The sequence below is a fragment of the Acinonyx jubatus genome, chromosome A2, assembly GCF_027475565.1.
Source record: "Acinonyx jubatus isolate Ajub_Pintada_27869175 chromosome A2, VMU_Ajub_asm_v1.0, whole genome shotgun sequence".
NCBI classification, from domain to species: Eukaryota; Metazoa; Chordata; class Mammalia; order Carnivora; family Felidae; genus Acinonyx; species Acinonyx jubatus.
The window spans coordinates 71,763,037-71,790,814 of NC_069383.1; the positions used below are offsets into that span (position 1 = coordinate 71,763,037).

The following is a 27,778-nucleotide window of genomic DNA, read 5'->3' on the forward strand; positions in this document are numbered from 1 at the left end:
GTTTGGGGGAAGATGTTGAAAGTATTCTGGAATTAGTAGTGTTGGCTAAACAATTCTATGAATATACTGAAAACCATTGAATTGTACACTTTAAATAAGTAAAGTATATGGATATGAATTATATCTCAATAAAACTTGTTTTTATTCTTTAACTTTTTCATTCTCTCATTTTTTTTAATTTTTATTTAAATCAAAGTTAGTTAACATATAGTGTAATAATGATTTCAAGAACAGAAGTTAGTGATTCATCACATACATATAACACCCAGTGCTCTTCTTAATGCCCATCACCCATTTAGCCCATCCCCCCCCCCACCCAACACCACACCAGCCACCCTCAGTTTGTTCTCTGTATTTAAGAGTCTCTTATGGTTTGTTTCCCTCTCTGTTTTTATCTTTTTTTTTGCTTCTCTTCCCCTATGTTCATCTATTTTGTTTCTTAAATTCCACATATGAATGAAATCATATGATGTTTGTCTTTCTCTGACTGTTTCACTTAGTATAATACACTCTAGTTCCATCCACATTTTTGCAAATGGTAAGATTTCATTCTTTTTGATCACCAAGTAATATTCCATTGTATGTATATACCACATATTCTTTATCCATTCATCAGTTGATGGGCATTTGGGTTCTTTCCATACTTTGGCTATTGCCAATAGTGCTGCTATTAATGTTGTGGTGCATCTGCCCCTTCGAATCAACACTTTTGTATCCTTTAGATAAATATCTAGTAGTGCAATTGCTGGGTCATAGGGTAGTTCCATTTTTAATTTACCTCTGTACTGTTTTCCACAGTGGATGTGCCAGTTTGCATTCCCACCAGCAGTGGGAATACTGCTCTTTCTCTGCATCCTTGGCAACATCTGTTGTTGCCTGAGTTGTTAATTTTAGCCATTCTGACAGGTGTGAGATGGTATCTCATTGTGGTTTTGATTTGTATTTCCCTGATGATGAGTGGTATTCATCATTTTTTCATGTGTCTTTCGGTCATCTGGATGTCTGATTTGGAAAAGTGTCCGTTCATGTATTTTGCCCATTTCTTCACTAGATTGTTTTCTTGGGTGTTGAGTTTGATAAGTTCTTTATAGATTTTGGATACTAATCCTTTATCTGATATGTCAGTTGCAGATATATTGTGCCATTCTGTTGGTTGCTTTTTAGTTTTGCTGATTGTTTCCTTCACTGTGCAGAAGCTTTTAATCTTGATGAGGTTCCAATAGTTCATTTTTGTTGTTGTTTCCCTTGCCTCCAGAGACATGTCAAGTAAGCAGTTGCTGTGGCTGAGATCAAAGAGGTTGTTGCCTATTGTCTCCTCTAGGATTTTGATGGTTTCCTGTCTTAAGTTTAGGTCTTTCATCAATTTTGAATTTATTTTTGTGTATGGTGTAAGAAAGTGGTCCAGGTTCATTCTGCATGTTGCTGTGCAGTTTTCCCAACATCATTTGCTGAAGAGACTGCCTTTTTTCCATTGGATATTTTTTCCTGCTTTGTCAAAGATTAGTTGGCCACTGTTTTTTAAAACACAATAAAATTAAGTTAAAGACTGGATGGCAGAAAGACTGCCCAGTCAAAGCCCTACAGAGAGTGGGATGAGGTAACTATAAAGGCGCACTATTGTTGGACAGGTGGAAACGTGTTAATTCTTACATTCAAATCTTTATATAAAGGCCAGAGATTTCTGAATTTTCTCCTACAGCCCCCTAACCTCACATTGAGTTCAGTATAACACAAGTTAAGTTAGCATAACCAGTGTGTTGAGCCATTCTCTGGGAGAATTGGCACACTAGAAGATCAAACAAGAGCATACATAGAAATCAAGGCCAGGCAGACTTTTGGACAGAAGTACCAGGCAAGCTAAAAGGCAAAAAATAAGTCTCAAACAGTTTCAGCCTCTAGATTATAGCTGTATCTGCATAGTTCTACATTCACTTCCCATTGAAAAGACAGTTGGTCAATATTTCTGATTATGTGCCTACTGTATACCACACACTCTGCCAGGTGACAGAGACATAACAATGAGTAAACCAAGTTCTCTGCTTCTGAGAAGTTCCCAGCCTAAAGGGAACCAAATAATTACCCTACAGTAATAGACAAATGCTATAGTGGAGGTCTGGACTAAGTGCTGTGGGAGCAGAGAAAAGGGAGCAACTGACTTTGCATTAATAAAGCTGAAAAACCTTCCTGTGAAGGTGACCTTCCAGCTGGGCCTCAGAGAATGAACAAAAAAATACTTGCAATGCCATCTAGGCATTTTTTCTATGCATATAAGATTCTTGTTATGCTATTAATCCAGTGTTTATATATATATATATATATATATATATATATATATATATATATACACACACACACACACACACACACATATATATGTATACACACACATACATATATATATGTAATTATATATATATTTATTTATATATGTTATATATAAATATACTCTTATCTAAAAATGAAGAATTAAATATCCAAAAAGCTATTCAGAGAATAAGACATGAGTATGTGATTTGAGACATTTACAGGCATTCTTTATCCTGCATTTTATAAGAACACAGATAATTAAGAAAATAATCTATTGTAGACTATAATTTATCTGCTAATATTTAAGATTTTTCTGTTCTATTTTGCTCTATCAAACAATAGACTCATTTCTGAATGAAAGACTAGGCTAAACCACAAAATCATTTAATTATAGGGATATGCACTATGTAGCCTGTGCACCTTGACTTTAGGCCCGGCTGGGTTTAATTACTCCTGGCTTAAAATATTTCTTTTCTTAAAATACTTTGGAAGGACTTTCCACAACTTCCCCTGATAATCTGTCTTTTGTCACCTGCAGTCTCAGATGTCATCTGTTAAGTGAAACAAAGTGGAGTTTTAATGTGCAATTACTAGTAAAAACAAACTGGCAACCCAAAAGAATACTAGCATGGGACTTCTCAAAAGCTTGAATTCCTCTGACATAGAAACTTATCAGCAAATGGTCTGTCAACCAGTTTTGGCCCCCAAATATTTTGCTGGGTCTCTGAATGATTAAAGTGCTTTTATCTCAATATGATTTTGTCAAGCAATTTCAAAGACACCCTACCATTTGATTTCCAGGATGACCATCTCCTGCTGTGATAAAATAGAAATTTCTTCTTTTGAAAGGGGCAAAAATATGATAACAGGAAGTAAAGTTTTATTTTAGGAAACAGTAAGAAACTACCCACTGGGGGTCCTGGGTGGCTCAGTCAGTTAAGCGTCCAACTTTGGCTCAGGTCATGACCTTAAAGTTTGAGCCCCGCCTTGGGCTCTGCGCCGCATGCACTCTCGGAACCTGGAGGCTGCTTCAGATTCTCTGTCTCCCTCTTTCTTTCTGCCCCTCCCTCATCTGTGCTTTCTCTCAAAGTAAATAAACATACATTAAAAAAAAATACCCCTTCATAGAATAGAGTTTTCTTCCTTTCCAACCTTGGATACTGCTAATGTCCCAGGAACAGACAAATACCTTCTTTTGCCTCCTATGCCTGTTTACACTCCAAATTAGCCAAATAAATTTACTACTTATATTTGTGGGTTCCCCATGATTTTGTGTAACTGACAGTGTTATATGGTTTTGTTAAAACTATGTTTGCTGTTTAGAGGTAGGACTCTAATTTCAACTCCTCTCTACTTATTTTCTTTAGATTTAGTTCTTGCTTTAATTTATTTAAATTCAATGTTTCAATCTCCCCTTCCCACCCCCAGGAGATTGGCTTTGATATGTTTTTAAAAAAAACAAACCCTACATGTGATTGAAACTCAGGATGAACTTTGAAAGTAGCCAGAGGTACTTGGAAGTCTTTTTCCAATATAATTTGGCCACAAAGCACAAGAGCAGAACAATCAGGGACTTAAATTAGTACTGAAGGTTTACAGACCTTCTACTAGTGGCAAATAATAGTTTCACTAGAAGCCAACTGAGTCACTGGTTTTATGTGAGCAATTTCCTAACAAGCACAAAAGCAGAATGTTATTTCTTCTCAAATGAAAGGTTAATTATATATGGCAGTGTAAGAATTGAACAGAGAATTAGGGAGGAGGCCCAATTAGGAATCAACAGTCCTCTGCCCCCAATTCCACAAGCTCTGTCCCTCACCCCAGCCTCAGACACTAGCCATCACTAATCTAACCACTTCCTAGAAGCCCTTGTGACAAGAGCCTTGAAACCAGAGCCTCTCCTAGAGTAAATCCAGACCAAGAAGTTAGTGCATCCTGGCCAACTCCTTCCAGAGGAGACCAGAGGTAGACTCTTCCTCTGAGTCCATGGTTTCTTAGATGTGTGGTCAATCCACTCTTTTCAACAAGGATTCACCCTGAGCTGTTACTATTTCCAAAGTCTGTGGAAAGTTCACGATGTCTTATGGTGGCACTAAGCCTGAGAAACAGTCAATCCTGGTCAGATGAATCCTTGCTGAATAGTTTCAGAGCACCTCAACCCATCATTCGTTCTTTAGGCAAGTTTATAGGTGGCCAATCCAACCATGCAGCAGTAAATTGAGCTTTGGCAGACCATGCCAGCTATAAGGAGCCCATCAGAAAGCAGCACAGCAGAGTGATCAAAGGTTTGAGCTCTGAACCCAACTGTATGATCTTGGACAAGTCACATAATCCCTCGGTGGCTCAGTACCTTCATCCATAAAATGGGGATAATAATAGTATTATCTTATAGGAAATTTTGAAGAATGAATGAGTTAACACATCTAAAAGTGCTTAGAATAGTGCCTGGAACATGGTAAATGCCACATAAATATTTGTTATTATTATTTTTGAGCATGGCCAACACAGAGGTATTTAAAAATCAGTATGATATAATTAAAAACAAATGAAATTGCACTTCAATATTGAATATCATAAACATACATTAAACATACATTTAAAAAATCCCTTAAATATTCAGTGCAAATTCAAAATTGCACTTCAGCTTTGATTGAATTTCCTGTATGTGGCATGGAGACACATATTTGATTATTATTCAAGAGCAACTATTCAAACACTTCTTAAATTGGTTCTTAACAGGAGATTATTCCAGGAGATGTTAATTAGGTGTGTCAGAAAAAAATTTTCCTGCGGCAAACAAGTTTGTTTGTTCATCTAATAAACAAAATTTAACTGATTTCTTGACTCCAGGACTTCTTAGTCTTTCGTGTGATATGTACATTAGGAAACACACGAGAGATTTGGTATGCAAAGCTTACCAAGTATAATCGAATACAGAAATCTTCATTCTTAGAGTTCTCACACATCCACTAGCTTCCCCAAAGGGAATGCTAATAGGTGTTACTTGGCAACTGACAAAAAAACTATTACATCAAATAAATTTAAGTCCTGCCTTCTTAATTCCTAATTGGTATGAACAAATTATGTCAGACTGAAAAAAATATTCACAAGTGTGGAAACCAATGAGCAGTTTCCAGATTTTAAGTTTTCAAATACCAGCAAAATCAATATGTTGCCACACTTTTATCTTAGCAAAAATGATCACTAAGATAAATTGTCATTTATTATTACCATTGTTTCATAAAAGCACCAATCTCAATAACCGAAAAAGTGAAGGAATAATATAACTTAACAGTAAAGGACAATTATTAAATTTGAATAAATTCAGCTATATGAGAAAACTCACTACATTATTTGTGTTTTTGTCATTTTGCCTCAAATCAGGGAAAATTTCTTCTTGATCCATCATCTGGGAATCACTGATGTACACAGCAGCATATGGAGCTTGTCAAATTAATACTATGTATGTCAGATTTATTTTATTTTGCACAAGATTTCTTCTTATTTATTGGCCCATTGGTCACTGTCATGGAGTCCTGCATGTGCAGATTACTATCATATATATGTCTGGATAATATTATTATGCAGAGAGATGGTGCTTGTAACTTGCTGGTATGTTTGGAACACTGTGGTGGTAATAGGAGGAATGGACAAGACCGCTCCAGGCATACCACTACCTTATGAACACATCTCCACACTTCTCTGGGCATTTTGTCCAGACTTAAACTATATCCTCTGGAAATCCTTTCTGTAAAAAAGGAAAACCCTCTCTTTTCTCAGAACATATAACACCTTGCCTTAATTAAGACACAGGTCTCCCTTAAGGAGACTACAACTTCTACAGTCTTTCAAGTAGAAGTTACACATTTCCTCCACTCCATCTGGGTGAAAAAGAGGGGCTGATGTCTTCTTCATTCCCTACTACAATTTCCAAAACCATCTTGCTCCACTTTTAAATGAAAACGACTTGAAACACTCTCTTCTCAGATTTTAGGAGTACTCCCCTTCTCATGGATTTTTCTCTCTCTCCTGCTTCTCAGACTCCTTCATAGGATCCTTTCTTCACCATCCCTCCAAATATGGCATTCCTTGCTTTGGTCTGAGACCCTACTCTTTCTCACTTTATATTCTTTCCCTAAATTTCTCAATCAGTCCATTGGTATCAATTATCACTGATTTGCTAATGAATCTCCGATTTTTACTTCTTGTCCAAAACTCTCCTCTGGGCTTCAGATGTGTATATCCTGTTACTCATTCTCCTTGTACATACCTAACAGGTTCCTTGAATTCAGCATGTTTATAACTAACCTCATTTTCTTCACCCAAAACCTGTTTCCTATCTCAGACACTGCACCATCAGTCATCCAGACAATGCTGAAAACTAAGAGATACTTTCACTCTTCTTTTTCCTTCACCTTCCCAATCCCCCAGAGCACAAATCCTGTTTCTCCTGGAAATCAGTCGTTTACTTTCCAAGCATCTCTAGAAATCTACCATTTTCTCTTTTTCTGGACCATCTCCTGCCATTATGCAAGGCATATCATCTCTTGATGCAGGCAAGAGGCTGGGGTCCTCACTCCTTCAGTATTGTCTTCACTCTGCAGAGTGATCTTTCTACAACTCAACTGTGATCACAGCATCTCCAGGTCTGAAACCCTTCAATGACTTCCCTACCCAACTCTTTAACATGACAGCAAGGTCCTTCATGGTCTGGCTTCTGCTTGCTTCTGCAACTTGTGCTATCTCCCCTCTGTGCCCAGTGGCCCTCAGCACCCCCATACACATACACCATTTACCCCACACCTCTCTTTGCCTGGCTCATTTTTTTTCCTCTGACTTCAGGCCTCATCTTAGGATCTATGTAACTCTGCAGAATGAATGTTGTTTTTATTAATCATCACATTTCTTTTTCTTTAAATTTCTTTTTTAATGTTTATTTATTTTTGAGAGAGAGAGACAGAAAACAAGCAGGGGAGGGGCAGAGAGAGAGGGAGACACAGAATCCAAAGCAGGCTCCAGGCTCTGAGCTGTCTGCACAGAGCCAGACCCGGGGCTTGAACTCACAAACCGTGAGATCATGACCTGAGCCGAAGTCAGATGCTTAACCGACTGAGCTACACAGGTGCCGCTAATCATCACATTTCTTTTTTTTTAATTTTTTTTAACATTTATTTATTTTTGAGACAGAGAGAGACAGAGCATGAACGGGGGAGGGTCAGAGAGAGGGAGACACAGAATCCGAAACAGGCTCCAGGCTCCGAGCTGTCAGCCCAGAGCCCGACGCGGGGCTCGAACTCATTGACCGCGAGATCGTGACCTGAGCTGAAGTCGGCCACTCAACCGACTGAGCCACCCAGGCGCCCCAATCATCACATTTCTTGAGCTTCACACTTGTCTAGCTCATAATAGGCACTCAATAATAATTCAAAAAAATGAATTAGTACATTTGATGGTCGTTTTCTTTTTTTTTTCCATAGAATCTTAAGAGATCTTTTTTTAGTTTCATTTTTAAAAATATTTTTTAAATATGAAATTTATTGTCAAATTGGTTTCCGTACAACACCCAGTGCTCATCCCAACAGGTGCCCTCCTCAATGCCCATCACCCACTTTCCCCTCCCTCCCCCCACCCCCTCAACCCTCAGTTTGTTCTCAGTTTTTAAGAGTCTCTTATGGTTTGGTTCTCTCCCTCTCTAACTTTTTTTTCCTTCCCCTCCCCCATGGTCTTCTGTTAAGTTTCTCAGGATCCACATAAGAATGAAAACATATGGTATCTGTCTTTCTCTGCCTGACTTATTTCACTTAGCATAACACTCTCCAGTTCCATCCACATTGCTACAAAAGGCCATATTTCATTCTTTCTCATTGTCAAGTAGTATTCCATTGTGTATATAAACCACAATTTCTTTATCCATTCATCAGTTGATGGACATTTAGGCTCTTTCCATAATTTGGCTATTGTTGAAAGTGCTGCTATAAACATTGGGTTACAAGTGCCCCTATGCATCAGCACTCCTGTATCCCTTGGGTAAATTCCTAGTAGCTCTATTGCTGGATCATAGGGTAGATCTATTTTTAATTTTTTGAGGAACCTCCACACTGTTTTCCAGAGTGGCTGCACCAGTTTGCATTTCTCCACATCCTCGCCAGCATCTATAATCTCCTGATTTGTTCATTTTAGCCACTCTGGTGTGAGGTGGTATCTCAGTGTGGTTTTGATTTGTATTTCCCTGATGAGGAGTGAGATTGAGCATCTTTTCATGTGCCTGTTGGCCATCTGGATGTCTTCTTTAGAGAAGTGTCTATTCATGTCTTCTGCCCATTTCTTCCCTGGATTATTTGTTTTTCGGGTGTGGAGTTTGGTGAGTTCTTTATCGATTTTGTATACTAGCCCTTTGATACAAAATTAATGTACAGAAATCAGTTGCGTTCTTATACACTAATAATGAAGCAAAGAAAGACAAATAAAAATACTGATCCCATTCACAATTGCACCAAGAATCATAAATACCAAGAATAAGCCTAACCAAAGATGTAGAAGATCTGTATGCTGAAAACTATAGAAAGCTTATGAAGGAAATTGAAGAAGATACAAAGAAGTGGAAAAACATTCTGTGCTCATGGATTGGAAGAATAAATATTGTTAAAATGTCAATACTACCCAAAGCTATTTACATATTCAATGCAATACCAATCAAAATTGCACCAGCATTCTTCTCGAAGCTAGAACAAACAATCCTAAAATTTGTATGGAATCACAAAAGACCCCGAATAGCCAAAGTAATATTGAAGAAGAAGACCAAATGGGAGGCATCACAATCCCAGACTTTACCTTCTACTACAAAGCTGTAATCATCAAAACAACATGGTATTGGCACAAAAACAGACACATAGACCAATGGAATCGAATAGAGACTCTAGAATTGGACCCACAAAAGTATGGCCAACTAATCTTTGACAAAGCAGGAAAGAATATCCAATGGAAAAAAGACAGTCTCTTTAACAAATGGTGCTGGGAGAACTGGGCAGCAACATGCAGAAGAATGAGACTAGACTAGACCACTTTCTTACACCATTCACAAAAATAAAGTCAAAATGGATAAAGGACCTGAATGTGAGACAGGAACCATCAAAATCCTAGAGGAGAAAGGAGGAAAAAACCTCTCTGACCTCAGCCGTAGCAATTTCTTACTTGACACATCTCCAAAGGCAAGGGAATTAATAGCAAAAATGAACTATTGGAACCTCATGAAGATAAAAAGCTTCTGCACTGCAAAGGAAACAATCAACAAAAGTAAAAGGCAACCAACAGAATGGGAAAAGATATTTGCAAATGACGTATCAGACAAAGTGATGATTCTTTTCTAAGTATTCTTATTAGTGGATGTATCACTTAGGTTTCAGGAGGAAACAGCACACTCAAAATAGGTTAATTTGGGGACAGGTGACTTACAAAGGGATTATATACAAGTATGGGGTATACATACTTGTAGTAATTATTCAATAACTTAGGCTGTTACCACCCTTTGGCCAGAAGCAGTTGCAGAACAGAAAGGAAAGAAAGTCATATAGAGTCAGTCACTTGACAGGAGCCTTGGCCTTTGGTTAAGAGACATAAGCCAGCTCAAGGCTACTATATCAGTCAGGATTCAATGAGAGAAACAGAACTAGTAGGAGATAAACATTAAGACATTAAGTGTAAGGAATTGGCTTATGTAATTGTAGAGACTAGCAAGGCAAGGCCAAAATGTGTGTAATAGGCTGGAACTCTTAGGCACAGGATGAAGCTCCTGTCCACAGGCAGAATTTGGTCTTCTTAGAAGACTGTTATGCTCTTAAGTGCTTTCAACTGACCAAATCAGGCCTGTCCAGATTACCTAGGATAATCTTCCTTACATAGAGCCAATTATAGACTTTAATCATATCTAAAGATTACTTTCACAGCAACATCTAGATTAGTGTTTGATTAAATAACTGGAAAATAAAGCTAAATTGACACATAAAACTGACCATCTCAGCTAACTTGAAGGAACGGAGTGAAGGAATGCACATCCTGTCCTTACTGCCCAGGCTCTCCATTGGCTGAGCCCTAGTGGTTGTCAGTCAGAAGACAGAATCTATTGATGGAATTGTACAGGTTGCTGGATTCCTCACATTGCCTGGAGTGTGAAGCAAGGAGATAGAGCCAAGCTCCACACCACACTCTGTGGGTTGGAAGTGAGATTTCACAAAAAAAAAAAAAAAAAAAAAGTGAATGAGGATTCAGACTGAGCAGTTTTGAAGAAAGAAGCTCCTTGAAGAGGAGAGGAGTCTCAGAATTACAGAGTTAGGTGAAAAACAAAGGTGTTTCTAATCATGGGCTCCCATGTAAAATGTTTGTCTTTTTTTAATGCTTTTTCTTGGGGCTATAGGGATAGACCTATGTAGTATACAGTTCCACATATTGCCCTGTTAAGGCAGAAATCCCATTACTCACACCAAGACTTTCTGACAATTTGAATGCACCTCTACAAGTTCTTGTGGCATGTTGTGAGGAATGGAGCCAGCACAGTACAAAGGGATGTGGCCTGACCCTCATCCTTTTTCCTATGCTATCTACGTAGGGAAACTGCAGCCTGGTGAACTAGGGCTAACCAGTCCTGAAGTGGGTGTAAAGCAGCCAGTTGGACGATACAAAACTGTGAGGTAAGCTCAACTGCCAGTCTTTACCCAGTGCAAAATAATAGGTGACACTGGAAAAGAGTGAACTGTCTCCCGGCTAATATTTACTTTTCAGAGTTAAAAGTTCAGACTCTGAAATTAAACTTACAGGTGCAAATCCCTGCTTCACCACCTGCTGAGTATGAGATCTTAAAGAGGTTAGTTAACGCATGGAAAGAAAATTGGTATGGAGATTAGATGAATTAGTGAACATTTCAGAACAGTACTTGGCACATAGTGTCTAATGAGTGCTGGCTATTACTATTGTTATCAAAGGCAATTTGATGTTTTTGATTTCCTAAATGCAATAACCTTCAAGAACTCTAATGAATTTAGAGTAGAGATCAGCAAACAAAGCCAAATCCAGTCTGTCACCTGTTTTTGTAAATAAAGTTTTATTGGAAAATAGCCACGCCCAGTCACTTACATATTGTCTGTGGCTACATTCACTCTGCAGAGTTACACAGTTGTCACAGAGATGGTATGACCCACAAAAACTAAAATATTTATTCTGTGACCCTTCATAGAACCCCAGATTTAGAAAATGTGTCAACTTGAAAGAGATTAAGTGCAACTGCTTTATACCCACAAGAATAGATACCCTCTTATAATACATAAAACTCAATTTTTCCCCCAAAGATATGTTATCATTCATTACACAATATTCAGGCACAAGTCTAAAGGATGTTCCCTCCACCCTCCTCTTTTTTTTTTTTGCCTTGACTAAAGAGAGAAACCTGAGATAAGATTTCAAAATTGAATTTTAAAATGAAGACCCAGAAAATTCCCTTTCCCTTGGTTCTGTATGTACAACTTTGATCACAATCTGTCTATGGCAAGTCAGTTCAATAGATTAGAGAAGGGTGTTACTGGAACCAAAGTCAAGATTTTCTGAGGCACCTGGGTGGCTCAGTTGGTAGAGCTTCCGACTCTTGATTTTGGCTCAGGTCATGATCCCAGATCGAGCCCCGAGTTGAGCTACGTGCTGAGCATAGAGCCTACTTTAGATGCTCTCTCTCTCTTTCTCTCCACCCCGCCCCCCGCCCCCATCTCCAATGCTCTCTCTCTCTCTCTTTCAAATAAAATAAAATAAATTTTTTTTAAAAAAAAGACTTTGACCTATAACTGGTCAAAGCTGATGTTTTATTCTGTACAATGACCTTGAATTCAGACCAATAGCTAATTCTGGTCAACTCTTTTACCAAGCCATGTACCAGATGCTCACAATGCTATCTCAAGTGACACTTTATCCCTCCAAAATGTATCATCACTACTGATACAGTCAGTCAAGAAATATACCTTCATATGATGGTTCAGAAACATTGTTTATTTGCAACAGGCTATTGGTTTTCATGAACCATAGTATTATGGGTCTTCAGCGAAACACATGGATTGACTATATAGGGTCTTATCTGATAGGTGAGGTCAGTTGGGAGATACAAGAATTATTAAACTCCATAAAACCCTCTGTTCCAGCAATCTGCCTATCCTTTGTTGCAATATTTCCTTTAACTTTTCCTACTTTACTGATCACTACATGTCCTGACCTTGACTTGGCAACTCTTGTTTTGTTTTCTAAGTCCTGATTTAAACATAGCAACTGCTTCTGCTATCCATCTTTCCTAGATTCTCCCCTCCATGATTTTATTCAAACCTAGTGATTTGACCCTTAATTTGTGTTATTTCCTGTTATTTGATTTAAGAGAGAGGGATAAGCCCCTCCACAAACATAAAATAGTCTCCCATTGAAAAGAACCTATCAGTGCAAAACAACATCAAATGTGGAGAAGGTCAAATACTGAGTATTGTGTTTCTTCACTTCATATTGTACTTGGTATCACATCCATGATCAATCTGCAATAAAATCTACACATGGATTACATGTATGAACAGTAGACATTTGGGAAACGGCTTTATTTTTAAAACACAATGTTCTGTCTCTCAGCCAAGAATACTTATTTTAAAGAGTTGGAATGCAATTAATGTATTTGGAACACATGACTGATTAAAAATAGCAGCACTGTTAAGTTCTAACTTTGTTCTTTTGCCAGTTTTGAAGTTCCATGAGAGCAAAGGATTTAACGATCATAGTAACTAGATAAAACTGATGCTTATGTATGTTTGCCTGCTTTGTCTCCTTGAACATGTCCCAAACTGCATATGTAATCCAAATCAGGTACTGCTACAGGCATACATTTTCAGTTCAGTAGATCATTTACAAACCTGATATCACTGAAAGCTTTCTAAAGTATTTTAAATATTAGCTTACTTTATTAGATACACTTACTTTCAGTGGAACTAGATATTTTTATTATTGAAGTATAATTAACATAGAGCGTTATGTTAGTTTCAGGTGTACAACATACTGATTCTACAATTCTATACATTACTAATGCTCACTGCAATAAGGGTAATCATCATTTGTCACCATACAGCATTATTACAATTATTATTGACTATATTTCCTATGTTGCCCTTTTCATCTTTGTGACTTATATATTTTATAACGAGAAGTTTGTACTTCTCAATCCCCTTTATCTATTTTACCCATTCCCCCACCCATCTGTTTTATTGTTTGTTCATTTGTTTTGTTTCTTAGATTCCACATATAAATGAAATCACATGGTATGTGTCGTCTTTCTCTGTCTTATTTCACTAGGTTCAGCCATATTGCTGCAAATGACAAGATTTCATTCTTTTCTATGGCTCCGTAATATTTTCTATGGCTCCATCTATCAATGGACATTTTAGGTTACTTCCATATCTTAGTAACTATAATGTTGCAATAAATATAAAGGTGCATATATCTTTTCAAATTAGTGTTTCTGTTTTCTTGGGTAAATACCCAGTAGTGGAATTACTAGATCATATGGTAGTTCTATTTTTAGTTTTTTGAGGAAACTCTACACTGTTTTACACAGTGGCTGCACTGATTTCCATTCCCACCAAAAGTGTATGAGGGTTCCCTTTTCTCCATATCCACACCAGCACTTGTTATTTCTTGTCTCTCTGATACTAGCCATTCTGACGGGTGTAAGATAATATCTCATTGTGGTTTTGATCTGCATTTCCCTGGTCATTAGTGATACTGAACACCTTTTCATGTGTCCATTGGCCATCTGTATGTCCTCTTTGAAAAAAATGTCTACTCAGGTTCTCTGCCCATTTAAAAAAAATTTTTTTTAATGTTTATTCATTCTTGAGGGAGAGAGCATGAGTAGGAAAGGGGGAGAAAGAGAGGGAGAGATAGAGAATCCCAAGCGGTTTCACACTGTCAGCATAGATTCCAATGTATAGGGCTTGAACTCACAAACTGCAAGATCATGACCTGAGCCGAAGCCAGATCCTCAACTGACTGAGCAACCGAGGCACTCCTCTGCCCATTTTTTAATTAGATTTGTTGGGGGTTTTTGTGTGTTGAGTTATGTAAATTTTTTTAATGTATTTTGGATGTTAACCCCTTATTACATAAGGGGTTTGAAAATATCTTCTCCCATTCACTAAGGTTGCCTTTTAGTTTTGTTGATGGTTTCCTTTCCTGTGCAAAAGTTTTTATTTTTGTGTAGTCTTAATAGTTTATTTTTACTTCTGTTTCTTTTGCCTGATGAGACACATCCATAAAAATGTTGCTAAGGGCAATGTCCATTGCCTATGTTTTCTTTTAGGAGTTTTATGGTATTAGGTCTCACATTTAGGCATTTATTCCATTTTGGGTTTATATTGTGTATGATGTAAAAAAGTGACCCAGTTTCATTCTTTTGGATGTAGCTGTCCAGTTTTCCCAACACCATTTATTGAAAAGATTGTCTTTTCCCCATTGTATATTCTTGCCTCTTTTGTCATAGATTAATTGGCCAGATAGCCATGGAGTTTATTCTGGGCAACAGGGTAGAGATATTCTGTTCCACTGATCTGTGTTTCTATTTTTGTACCAGTACCGTACTGTTTTGATTACTATAGCTTTGCAGTATATCTTGAAATCTGCAACTGTGATGCCTCCAGTTTTGTCTTTCCAAGATTGATTTGGCTATTGAGGTCTTCATGGCTCCATGTAAATTTTAGGATTATTAGTTCTAGTTCTGTGAAGAGTGTTATAGAGCTTGCATTTGAATCTGTAGATTGCTTTGGGTAGTATGAACATTTTAACTATATTAATTCCTCCAATCCATGAGCCTGGTGTATCTTTCCATTTCTTTGTGCCGTCTTCAATTTATTTCATCAGTGTATTATAGTTTTCAGAATATAAGTCTTTCACTTGCTTGGTTACATTTATTGGTAGATAATTTATTTCTTTTGGTGCAATTGTAAATGGGATTGTTTTCTTAATTTCTCTACTACTTTGTTACTAGTGTATAGAAGCACAACAGATTTCTGAATAATGGTTTTGTATCCTGCAACTTAACTGTATTCGTTTGTTAATTCTAATAGTTTTTTGTGGCATGTTTAGGGTTTTCTATATATAGTATCATGTCATCTGCAAATAGCGACAGTTTTATTTCCTCCTTATCAATTTGATGCCTGTTTTTTTTTTCTTATCTGATTATTTCAGCTAGAACTTGCAGTACTATGTTGAATAAAAGTGGTGAGAGTGGACATCCTTCTCTTGTTCTAATCTTACAGGAAAAATTTTTCACCACTGAGTACAATGTTAGCTTTGAGTTTTTCATAAATGGTCTTTATTATATTGAGGTACGTTCCCTCTAAACCCACTATGTTGACAGTTTTTATCATGAACAGATTTCGAATTTTGTCAAATGCATTTCTGCGTCTATTGAGATTATTATATGGTCTTTATCCTTCCTCTTGTTAATATGATGTATCACATGGATTGATTTGCAAATATTGAACCACACTTGTATCCCTGGAATGGAATAAATCCCACAGGATTGTGGTGAATCATCCTTTTAATGTATTGTTGAATTTGATTTGCTTATATTTGTTGAGGACTTCTGTATCTATGTTCATTAGAGATATTGGGTTGCACTTTTTAAATTTTTTAACGTTTATTAAACATTTATTTCTCTTAATGTTTTTTAATTCATTTTTTAGACAGAGAGAGACAGAGTGCAAGCAGAGGAGGGAAAAAGAGAAAGGGAGACACAGAATCTGAATCAGGCTCCAGGCTCCAAGCTGTCAGCACAGAGCCTGACATGGGGCTCTAACTCATGAACCTCAAGAACATGACCTGAGTTGAAGTTGGACACTCAACTGGCTGAGCCACCCAGGCGCCTGCACTTTTCTTTTCTTATCATGTTTTTGTCTGGTTTTGGTATCAGAGCAATACTGGTGTCATAGGGTAAATTTGGAGGTTTTCCTTCCTCTTCTATTTTTAAGAATAGTTTGAGAAGAATAAACATTAGCTCTTCTTTAAATGTTTGGTAGAATTCACCTGTGAAGCCGTCTGGTTTTGGACTTTTGTTTGTTGGGAGTTTTTAAATTACCAGTTTAGGGGCACCTGGGTGGTTCATTTGGTTAAGCATCTGACTCTTGGTTTCGGCTCAGGTCATGACTTCATGGTTTCATGAGTTCGAGCCCCACATCAGGCTCCGTGCTGACAGTGTGGAGCCTGCTCTGCCTCTACCCCACTCACACTGTCTCTGTCTCTCTCAAAAATGAATTAAAAAAATTTTTTAATAATATAAATAAATTACCAGTTCAATTTCATTACTAGTAGGAAGTCTGTTCAAATTTTCAATAATCATTTTCAATAATTTTCAATAAGCAGCCGACTTTGGCTCAGTTCATGATCTTGCTGTTCCTGAGTTCAGGCCCTGCATCAGGCTCGTGCTGACAGCTCAGAGCCTGGAGCCTGCCTTAGATTATGTGTCTGCCTCTCTCCCTCTGCCCCTTCCCCACTCATGCATGCACACTCTCTCTCAAAAATAAAAAACATTAAAAAATATTTTTTTAGGGGCACCTGGGTGGCTCAGTCAGTTGAGGGTCCAACTTCAGCTCAGGTCATTATCTCATGGTCCGTCAGTCTGTGAGTTCGAGCCCTGCGTTGGGCTCTGTGCTTACAGCTCAGAGTCAGGAGCCTGCCTCGGATTCTGTGTCTCCCTCTCTCTCTGCCCCTCCCTCACTCACACTCTGTCTCTCTCTGTCTCTCTCTCTCTCTCAAAAATAAATAAACATTAAAAAAAATTCAGACTTTCTATTTCTTCCTGATTCAGTTTTGGAAGATTGTATTCTTCTAGGAAATATATCCATTTCTTCTAGGTTGTCCAATCTGTTGGCACATAATTTTTCATAATATTCTCTAATAATCCTTTGTATTTCTGTAATATGGATTGTTATTTCTTCGCCTTCATTTCTTATTTTATTTATTTGAGTCCTGTCTCTTTCTTCTTTTTTTTTTTTTTTTTTTTTTTTTTGAGAGAGAGAGAGAGCATCAAAATCAAGAATCAGACACCTAGCCGCCTCAGCCACCCAGGTGCACCATCTCTCTCTTTTTTCTTATTAAGTGTGGCTAAAGGTTTATCAATTTTGTTTATCTTTTCAAATAATCAGTTCTTGGTTTCATGATATTGATTGTTTGCTTGTTTTTTAGTCTCTATTTCATGTATATTCATTCTAATCTTTATTATTTCCTTTCTTCCACTAGCTTTGAGCTTTGTTTGTTCTTCATTTTCTAGTTCTTTAGGTGTAAACTTCGGTTGTTTAGTTGAGATTTTTCTTGTTTCTTGAGATAGAACTGTATCACTATAAACTTCCTTCTTAGAACTGCTTTTGCTGCATCCCAAATATTTTGGAGCATTGTGTTTTCATTTTCATTTGTCTTCGTATATTTTTGGATTTCTTCCTTGATTTCTTTCTTGACACACTGGTTGTTTAGTAGCATGTTGTTTAGCTTCCATGTGTTTGCGAATTTTTTAGTTTTTTCCTTGTAATTAATTTCCAGTCTCATACCATTATGGTCAAAAAATATGTTTGATATGATTTCAGTTTTCTTAAATGTATTGAGACTTGTTTCATGGCCTGCCATGTGATCTATCTTGGGAGAATGTGGATCTAGACTTGGGTAATAACAATCAGGCATAATTTAGAGGTTTCTCAACACAATAAACTTTTCTTGCCCAAACTATGAACCTTATGCTTCCCCAAATTCTTTCTGAATTTTATCCTCTAGAACAGGTTCTTTACAGAAAAAATCTTTTTCTGTTAAATTTATTTATTTTGTTTGTGTGTTTTTGCCCAAACCTTAAAAAACCATTTCTGCCTTGCCAGTTCATGAGACCAAATGTATCAAAATATTTCTTTCCTCTGCTTCTGTGCTCCTAGAAAAATTAAATTAAATAACTATTAATTGGTTCAATTAAAATTTTGATGGGGCCTTACACTTAACCAAATACACTTCTATTCTCTTTACATAGCTCCCAGTTATTCTCCATGGCTTCTCTCTTAGACTGAAGTAATGATGGAACCTCTTGCTTCAGAAAAAATACAATCCACATTGCCTCCAATCAACTCCAGACTTCTGTACTATTAGTTACTCTCTCTTCCCTCTTGAAATTCTCACTTTGTTCTCTTCCTTCAGGCTATAAACAGACTTAAGTTTCTCTGAATCTAAAACTTTTTAGATGACTACATAGATATAACATAAGAAGAGGAGTGCGTGGGTGGCTCAGTTGGTCAAGCAGCTGACTCCTGATGTCAGCTCAGGTCTTGATCTCAAGGTCGTGAGTTCAGTCCCACATGGGACTCCATGCTGGACAGAAAGCCTACTTAAAAAAAGAGAGACAGAGAAAGAGAGAGGGGGAAATAAAACAAGAAGTAAGTCTTGTTTCTTCTGTGCATTCTCTGTCAACCAACAACCCTTTCTCTTATTTTTTAACTGGCTTATTAAAAGGGTAATCTATACAGACCATTTAATGTCCAATGAATTCTTAAAATCTGATTTCTTCCTTATAATTCTACACAAATAATCTTGGCCCTCTTTCTCACTAATCTTTCTATTGAATTTGACCTGGTTGAATGCTCCCCAGTGTTGGGAGGGTGCCTTGATTTCTTTCTGGCTTTATGTTTTCATGTGAAGCAAAGACCACTAGGGTAGTACTTTCTTTGCTCTCCTAGGGAAGGAGTGAATTTTTTGATTGATGAGTTTGGGAGAAGGAGCAGAGTTTGCTTTCTCCATAACAGGGAATGACTTCAATAAATTGTAATAAATCCATATGATGCTTCCTCAGCATCTACTTGCATGAGAGCACCACACATTCTTTTTTGCCTTCTCCTTGCTGTAAGTGGAGGTTGTCACTTACTGACATTGGAAAACTAGACAGTTCTGTTAGCTAAGCAGGCTTGCTAACAGCAATATCTGGTTCTGATTTCTATTTGCCTTTCTCCATTAGTGCCAAAGTCATAGGGTAGATAGGTGTTTTTTTATTGGCCCTTCTCCCTCAACTTCAAAACCACCCTCTTTAGCCTCCTCTTATGACTTTCATGTCTTCTCCCTTTGCACATATCTATAGGTGCTATTTTGCAGGACAAATTACGTTGCATCCTTAATATTTTTCTAATTATTAAAGTATTTCTTGTTATAGAAAATGTTTTAAATAAAAAATTATGAAAATAAATGTAAAAATTTATAAACTTAGAACCCAGAGATGTCCACCTTTAACATTTTGGAAGCTTTCCATCTAGTCTTCTTTTTCTAAGTGTATAATAAAAAATTATATATATATTTTCAATGTTAGGATCAAACTTTATATACTTTTGTATTCTGGTTATTTTTTAAGTTTGCAGTGAATATTTTTCTATGTCATTAAATATTCTTGTAAAATATGATTTTTAGTGCCTGCATAATATTCCATCATAATTCATTTAAACCATTTTCTATTATTGAACAATGTTCCCTTTTTTTTCTGTTAAATACAGTAGCTATTATCTGTTCATGTTTATTACATGCCAAGAACTATCTTATGTCTTTTTACAAAGGTTGCCTCATTATTTATTCAAACAATCCAATGAGGAGGTGATGTTATCACTGTTTTACAGAAGAGGAAATTGAGGTTCAAACACTTGATCAACACAAACAGCTGACTGTTTGCCACAAAGGCAGAGTATAATCCCTGTTTCTTCTGACACCAGTACCTATGCTTGGAATCACCTCTCTATACACCATCTCTAAACAGTGATGTGATGAACATCCTAGCACATCAATGATTATAATCTTAATCTTTTAGAACACTTTTCAGTCACACAAGTCCATCCTTTTCATTGTAAACAATCAGAATATCAGATAAGCACATACTTTTCAAAAGATTCACCCCTACATCACACAATCGTCAAAAACAAAGTCAAGAGGAATTAAGAAGTAAATATTTTTAAATTTTTTAAATGTTTATTTATTTTTGAGAGAGAGAGAGAGACAGAGCATGAGTGGGGCAGGGGCAGAGAGAGAGGGAGACAGAATCTGAAGCAGGCTCCAGGCTCCAAGCTGTCAGCACAGAGCCTGACACGGAGCTCAAACTCACAAACCATGAGATCATGATGAGTTGGCGTCGCACACTTAACCCACTGAGCCACCCAGGCACCCAAGAAGTAAATATTTTAAATATATACAAAATGTGGAAGATAATATGGGAAAATATATTTGTAAATTTAACATTAAATGAGATATAATCTCTAGATGCAATAAAGGAAAGGACTAACAGAACTATAGAAAAATTTAACTCTATTAAAAAGTATATACCAATCAGTGGACACAGCTTGGATTAGGCTGCCCAGTGCTTAATTACCCCCATTTAAGCAACAGCTGATTCCTATTTGGCTACCTACCCTTACCCTACTCTTACCTATTATTTTTCCAATGCAGTTGATTCCACCCCTGGTTCCAGGGTGGTCAGGTGATCTGTTCCTAGTAATAAAAGCAACACAGTTACCTAGCAGTGATTAAGAAATGGACAGAAAATCCAAGTCAGAAATATCAAAGCCAAATTCAATTGCTGGCTCTGGGAGAAGTAGATCTTCCCTCTTCCACTGGACTTGATGTTGGGATGATGTGAGCTGGGAAATGCAAAGTCAAACCTGAGAGCAAAGCTATCACAATTTAAGGCAGAACGCAAACTCCATAGAGACAGGGATTTTTGTCTGTTTGGTTCACTCAGTGATGAAATTTTAGTTCCTAGAATATTGGCTGTACAAATTAGGCACTTAAATATCAGTTAAATGAATGAATAAACTGAGAGAGAAAGGAGTTAAGTCTTGATGACATGATTGAAATCCTGATTCCAGTTGTAACTGGCACCAGTCCATCCCTGAGTTTTTAGATATATTAACAATATATTTCCATTTTTACTTAAACCAGTTTCAGTTGACTTTTCTGTCATTTGCAACTTGCTGTGGTCTGAATATTTGTGTGCCTGCTAAAATGCATATGTTGAATTCCTAACCCCCAAAGGTGATAGTAGTAGTTAAGTGTGGTCTTTGAGAGGTGATTGGGTCAGAATGGTGGAGCCAGTGTGCATGGGAATAGTACTTTCATAAAAGAGATGCCATTTATCATTGCTGTTTTTAATATCAATATTAATTTACATTTGTCCATTTATTTACTCTCCCATTTCTCTTACTGTCATTTCTACATCTCTGCTTCCATCTGTTATTATCTTGGCTTTTTTTTTTCTCTCTCTCTCTCTCTTTAGTGTAAGGCAGCTGGTGGCACATTCTCTCAATTTTTGTCTGAAAATTAATTTACTTCATTTTTATTTTTAAAAGATATTTTCAGGGGCACCTGCATGGCTCAGTCGGTTGAGTATCCCACTCTTGACTTTGGCTCAGGTCATGATCTCACAGTTCCTGAGATTGAGCCCCAAAGTCAGGTTCTGTGCCAGAGATTGCATGCAGCCTTCTTGGAATTCTCTCTCTCCCTCTCTCTGCCCCTCCCTGCTTGCACACTCCCTATCTCAAAGAAGGAAGGAAGGAATGAATGAATGAATGAATGAATGAATGAATAAATAAATAAATAAATAAATAAATAAATAAATAAATAAACTTTAAAGGATATTTTCACTGGGCATAGAATTCTAGACTGGCATTTTCTCCCCAACACTTTGAAGACATCATTCCATATATTTTCTGTAGTTCAATGTTTCTGTTGAGAATTCAACTATCATAATTTTTGTTCCTTTAAGTAGTTACTTTCTGCCACCTCTGACTGCGATTCTTTTTCTTGAGAGAGAGAGGGAAAGAGACAGGGAGCGCGCCTGTGCAAGCAATGGGGAGGAAAGGGTAGAGAGAGAGGGAGAGAAAATCCCAAGTAGGTGCTGATGTGGAGCTTGATCCCACGAACCATGAGATCATGACCTGAGCCAAAATCAAGAGTTGGGTGCTCAAACTGACTGAGCCACCCAGGCACCCCTGACTGCTAAGATATTTTAAATTGCCTTTTATTTTCAAAGTTTTACTAAGATGGACCTAGGTATCGTTTTCTAAGGATTTATCCTGCTGTCATTCTGATACTTTCTTGAATAATGTTCATTGGTTTTGAACATTTTCAGACATTATTTCTTCCTGGTTGCTTCTGCCCCACTCTCTTGCTAGTCTCCTCCTGGAAATTAGATATTTTCACTCTATCTCCTGTATTTCTTATTCCGATATTTTTTATATTCCATTCTTTTTTACTCCATGCTCTGTTTTGGATTTTTTCACCTATCTACCTTCTAGTTCTTTATTATTTACTTCAACTGTGTGCAATCTAAGGTTATTAATAAAAATAAATAAAGGGAACAATAGAGATCCCACAGAGCAAGAAAAATATCCAATGGGAAAAGGACCGTCTCTTCAATTAATGGTGTTGGAAAAACTGGACAGCAACATGCAAAAGAATGAAACTGGACCACTTTCTTACACCACACACACAAATAAATTCAAAATGGATGAAAGACCTCCATGTGAGATAGGAAACTATCAAAATCCTAGAGAAGGACACAAGCAGTAACCTCTTTGACATCGATTGTAGCAACTTCTCACTAGACATGTCTCCTGAGACAAAGAAAACAAAAGCAAAAATAAACTATTGGGACTTCATCAAAATAAAATCTTCTGCACGGTGAAGGAAACAATCAATAAAACTAAAAGGCAACCTTAGGAATGGGAGAAGGTATTTGCAAATGACATATTTGATAAAAGGGTTAGTATCCAAAATAAATAAAGAACTTATAAAAACTCAACACCCAAAAACCAAATAATACAGCATTAAAACGGGCAGAAGACATGAGAAGACATTTTTCTCAAAGAAAACATACAGATGGCTAACAGACACATGAAAAGATGCTCAACATCACTCATCATCAGGGAAATACGAATCCAAACTACAATGAGATATCACCTCACACCTGTCAGAATGGCTAAAATTAACAATACAGGAAACAACAGGTATTGGCTGATGGGGATGCAGAGAAAGGAGAACCCTCTTGCACTATTGGTGGGAATGCAAACTGGTGCAGCCACTCTGGAAAACAGTGTGGAGGTTCCTCAAAAAGTAAAAAATAGAGGGGTACCTGGGTGGCTCAGTCTGTTGAGCATCCAGCTTCAGCTCAGGACATGATCTCACAGTTCCTGATTTTGAGCCCTGCATCCTTGCTGCAGTCAGTTCAGAGCCTGCCTCAGATCTGTCCCCCTCTCTCTGCCCCTTCCGTACTTGCACTCTCTGTCTCAAAAATAAATAAATCTTTAAAAAAAAAAGTTAAAAATAGAGCTACCTTGAAGCACCTGGGTGGCTCAGTCGGTGGTGTCCGAATCTTGATTTCAGCCCAGGTCATGATCTCACAGTTTGCAGAATCAAGTCCCACATTAGACTCTGCCATGATAGTGCAGAGCCTGCTTGGGATTCTCTGTCTCCCTCTCTCTCTGCCCCTCCCCTGCTTACTCTCTCTCTCTCTCTGTCTCTCTCTCTGTCTCTCTCAAAAATTAATAAATAAGCATTAGAAAAAAAAGAGCTACCTTATGATCCAGCAATTGCACTATGAGGTATTTACACCAAAGATACAAAAATACTGATCCGAAGGGATACCTGCACCCCAATGTTTATAGCAGCATTATCAATAATAGCCAAACTATGAAAAGAGCCCAAATGTCTACCAACTGATGAATGGATAAAAAAATATGTGGTATATATATACAATGGAATATTACTCAGCCATCAGAAAGAATGAAATCTTACCATTTGCAACAACGTGGATAGAACTAGGATGTATTATGCTAAACAAAATAAGTCAGAAAAAGACAAATACCATATGATTTCACTTATATGTGGAATTTAAGAAACAAAACAAATAAACATAGGGGAATAAAAGAGAAGCAAACCAAGAAACAGACTCTTAAATATAGAGAACAAACTGATGGTTGCTGAAGGGGAAGTGGGGGTGGGGGGATGAGCTAAATGGATGATGGGGATTAAGAAGGGGTTTTGTTATGATGAGCACTGGGTGTTAAAAGTAAGTGATGAATCACTATTCTACACCTGACACTAATATTACCCTGCATGTTAACCAACTGGAATTGAAATAAAAATTTGAAGAAAGAGGGGCACCTGGGTGGCTCAGTTGTTAAGCATCTGACTCTTGATTTCGGCTCGGGTCATGATCTCACAGTTCATGAGTTTGAGTCCCACATTGGGTTCTGTGCTGACAGTGCAGAGCCTCCTTGAGATTTTGTCTCTCTCTACACCTCCCCCCTTGCACACACTGTCTCTCTCTCAAAAATATATAAATGTTAAAAAAAAATTGGAGAAAAAAAAAAAAGCATGGGAAGTTCTAAAAAAAAAAAAAAATAGGAGAGAGAGATCTCACTTCCAGCCCCTTCTGCCCTATGAAGATACAAAGAGAAGTTTGTGACCCAGAAGAGAGCCGTCACCTGACCATACTGGTACCGGATCTCAGACTTTCAGCCTCCAGAACTGTCAGCAATAGATTTGTTTTTTATAAGCTACTCAGTCTATGGGTTTTTTAACAGACTAAAAAGAAAATTAGTCCAAAGATGGGAGTTGCTGCTTTAACGAATACCTAAAAATGTGCAAGCAGCTTTAGAACTGGATAATGGGCAGAGGCTGAAAGAGTTTTGAGGTGCATGCCAGAGAAAGCCTACACTGCTATGAATGGACTGTAAAGAGCAAGTTTGGCAAGAGCTCAGATGAGGAAAGCTGTAGAGAAAGCCTCCATCTTCTTAGAGAATACCTAAGTGGTTGTTAGCAGCATGTTGGTAGAAACACGGATAATAGAGGTCATCCTGTTGAGGTCTCAGACAGAAATGAGGAACATGTTGTGTTAACTTGAGGAAAGGCCATCCTTGTTATACAGTGGATAAGAGCTTAACTCATTGTGTTCTTGTCCTCATGTTTTGTGGAAGGTAGAATTTGTAAGCAATGAAAAGTAGATATTTGACTGAAGAAATTTGTAAGCAAAGTTTCGAAGGAGCAGCCTGGTTTCTTTTGAATGTATATAGTAAAATTCGAAAAGAGAGAAACAATTTAAAGGTGGAATTATTAATCAAAAAGAACGCAAAAATTAAATTGGAGAATTCTCAGTCTATCTATGTATAAAGAAATAAGAAAGCTTGTTTGGGAGAGAACACAAGGAGTGGGGCCAAATTTGATAAGGAAATTAGTCTGGATTGACCAACTCAACAGAAAATAAGAGTTATTCATCAAGACAATGGGTAGATTGGTGGGCCTTCCAAAGAGAAGCCAGGACCTATTGTTCAAGACAATGGAAGAATCACCCAAAGGCAGTTCCAGACTGGCCCTACCTCCACAGGTCCAGAGTTCAAGGGCCCCAGGGCAGATCTATTTCAAAGCCTCACAGTGCAGGCCGTGCTCCCCCAAAAGCACGAGCCACACCCCTTAGCCTCCAGGTGCTGTGCAAGGAGGCCAAGGCAATTGTCACAATGGAGGGGAGAGGCAGTAAACCTTGGCAGAGCCCCTCCGGAGATCAGAGTACATTAGCCTGAGCAGGGTGAAAGGCAAGGCCAGGTAAGAATCACAGGATTGAGACCTGTTTCAAATAGCTGCATAGCACCAACATTAAATTCATGAATCATTCAGTTGATTGCACAATTTTATCACACAAGTTACTCAACACAATAAAGTTAGAAGGGAATTAATGAACCACTCCAAAGAGGATACAAGAAGGAGGCATCACAGTGTGAGCAGAGAGGCAACGGTCCCATTGTTGTTCCTATAACAAGTGTTGGCCTGGACTGCAGTTAGGTGGCCTTCTGCGCCTGCCAGAGTCTCTGGCAGCTCCTGTGTGGAAAGCCTGTGAACATAACACAGCACAGAAGGTCGGTCAGCCCTCTGGCCGCTGCTAGACAGCTCCTTCTTTTAAGGGTCCACTGAGCTGGGTGTAACGGTCTGCCCGATGGTCTTTGCCATATCAGCTCAGTCCACTAGGTCTCACCCAAGTCTCTGTGTGGACCTTTCTTAATAAGTTTTACTTATCTATCAGTCACAGAGCTTATCTACAGAGGCACACTCAAAGTCCTACATCTCACGTTGACAACTGTTATGGGAGTTCACATTGGCCACTGTGACTCCATCTTGTCTTACTCTGACTTAGCTTATTCTCTATCTTCTATGACTAGGAATCACATATAAAGTATTTCATGCCATGACACAGCCACTAGCCATTAGCCAGTGGGAACATGGATATCTCCACCTAGATTTGGAAGGATGGGGTCTCCCAGAGCAGTGGGCTCAGGAGGGGGAGGGGACACTTCAGAGAGATCTGACTAGGGCAATGACCCCTGCCCCCGAGAGAGGCATGGAACCCCAATCCATGAGAGCTGCTGTATGGGCTGCACCCAGCAAAGCTGTGGGAGCAAAACCACCTGGAGTCTCGGGGGCCCCAACTTTCACCCCAGTTTGTCGAGAAGGTGGGACCTCTGCCCCATTGGGGTTTAAGATTTTGGACTTGCTGAGAAACTATTACCCATATCTTCTTTCCTATTTCTCCCTTTTGGAATGGAAATGTCTGTCCCATGCCTGTCCCTCCTTCGAAGCACATAATTTATTTGATTTCACAAGTTCATAGCTGGAGAGCAATTTGCCAAAACATGAGTGTCTCACCCATATCTAATTCAGATGATATTTAGATGAGACTTTGGACTTAGGCTTTTGAGTTGATGCTGGAACAAGACTTCTGGGGCTATTGGGGTGCAATGAATGTATTCTGCATATAAGGACATAAATTTGGGGGACCTAGGGGTGAAATGCTGTAGTCTGAATGTTTGGGTCCCCTCCAAACTCAAATGTGGAAATCCTAATCTCCAAAGATAAAAGTATTAAGAGACTGGGCCTTTGGGAAGTGATTAATTCATGAAGGTAAAGCCCTCATGAATGCATTTCACATCCTTAAAAAGAGGCTCCAGAGAGATCGTTTGCCCCTTCCTGCAAGGGAGGACACACTGAAAGGTGCCACCTATGAACCAGGAACCCTCACCTGGCCATGCTGGAACTTTGATCTTGGACTTTCCAGCTTCCAGAACTGTGAGAAATAAACTTTTGTTGTTTAGAAGCCACCCAGTCTGTGGTATTTTGTTACAGCAGCTGAACAGACTAAGATACAACTAATAGAGTCTTATAAACAGATATAGCCAAGTTCAAAGTTAAATGATAAAGAGCAGATGAAACACTTGCTACAAACATAACAGACATAACAGCACATAAAGTATTTCTTCAAATCAATTAAGACAACTATCTAATAGAAAAAATATGCAAAGGAAATAAGCAAGCAATTTATAGAAGTAATACAAATGAAGCATGTGAAAAAAAGTTCAACATC

The 27,778-nt window shown here is 38.0% G+C and overlaps 1 long non-coding RNA gene across 3 annotated transcripts in view; it reads left to right on the plus strand.

The window, feature by feature from the left end:
* The window catches only part of LOC106969988 (uncharacterized), a 162,448-nt gene that overhangs the window by 120,548 nt on the left and 14,122 nt on the right, over nt 1-27,778 (plus strand). The window contains exon 4 of one of the 3 annotated variants that reach the window (XR_008296836.1): nt 10,910-10,991. The exons of the other annotated variants lie outside the window; for them this stretch is intronic. This is a non-coding gene — a long non-coding RNA (uncharacterized LOC106969988). The remainder of the gene's footprint in view (nt 1-10,909; nt 10,992-27,778) is intronic. 3 annotated transcript variants of the gene reach the window in all.